The 1,155-nt window shown below is 37.5% G+C and overlaps 2 protein-coding genes across 2 annotated transcripts in view; one reads left to right on the top strand and one right to left on the bottom strand.

Moving 5' to 3' along the window:
* The window catches only part of LOC106868831 (cytochrome P450 3A7), a 388,137-nt gene that overhangs the window by 96,684 nt on the left and 290,298 nt on the right, over positions 1-1,155 (bottom strand). The window lies entirely within an intron of this gene.
* Positions 1-1,155, top strand: part of LOC106868827 (cytochrome P450 3A31-like) — a 90,100-nt gene that overhangs the window by 40,458 nt on the left and 48,487 nt on the right. The gene's annotated exons all lie outside the window — the stretch shown is intronic.

Raw genomic sequence — 1,155 nt, 5'->3', positions numbered from 1 at the left:
TTTTGTTTGCGTTTGTCCTCCACTCACCACTTGATGACCGGTGTTGGTTTGCTTACGTCTTCGTAATATAGCGGTTCGACGAAAAGTCTGATAGAATATGTAAAAAGCTTAAAAATAATTCCTGGAATCGATCTGTTCGATAAAAGCCTTTCAAGGCGATGCTCCAGCATGATGGAAAGTAGTAAAAGATAAAAAGTAAAAGTCATTATGTTATCAGTTGGTGCAATAGACCGTTGATTAAATACAAGTCAGACATCACACCCCTACACACCCACTCCTTTCTTACTTAGGTCTCCACCCTTTCTACTACCTTTGTCTGTTTATCTCATGGGTTCTCAATCAATTGTTTGTTTCCTTTTACCTAGGGACCCTTCTGATTACTATTCTATTCTAGTGGACCCTCGTAGTGATTCAATGTCTAAAAACTAGTTCTATAGAAACTTCTTTCAAAATTCCTTTTTTTGTTCTGCGCACATTCACTTGTGTAGGTTGAACTATGTAAAATATTAGAGAAAGAAACTGCTGCAATGCGTACAAATACATAAATCTAAAGTAAATTTGTTTAGGGGCCTTTAAGATACTATTGTTGATCCGCAATTTATTATCTTGTTACGTAGACCCCTTAAATCGTACATGGACCATCAAGGACCATATGGATCCCTGTTGCGGACCACTGGATCTGTTTATTACTCTTCTATAGTTATTAACTCACCGTTCTATTTTCTAATGTGAGTGAAACATGCCATGCTCTAATAAAGACGGTGTATTAACCAAATGTTGTAGTAAATGAAAGCAAGCAACGCCCTGTAAACAACACAATTGTGACACTGACGTTATTTCCGACCACGGCATGATTTTTAAACTTAGTGCAAAAGCACCTATAATGCTCAACTTGCATCACACCTAAATATAAAGGAAACAAGATTCGCTTGACTGCCCACTTTCACCACTGTTCAATGCAAAGTTAAATGTGCATGTTTATTTACATATTCTTTTATTCGATTAATCTTTTACTTGTTTCAGTCATTTGACTACAGCCATGCTGGAGCAGCACCTTTAGTCGAGCAAATCAACACCAGGACTTATTCTTTGTATTTTGCCGAACCGCTAATTTACGGGGACGAAAACACACCAACATCGGTTGTCAAGCGATAT

This window comes from Octopus bimaculoides, chromosome 26 (assembly GCF_001194135.2).
Source record: "Octopus bimaculoides isolate UCB-OBI-ISO-001 chromosome 26, ASM119413v2, whole genome shotgun sequence".
Classification (NCBI taxonomy): domain Eukaryota; kingdom Metazoa; phylum Mollusca; class Cephalopoda; order Octopoda; family Octopodidae; genus Octopus; species Octopus bimaculoides.
This window is presented reverse-complemented; position numbering and strand designations above follow the sequence as displayed.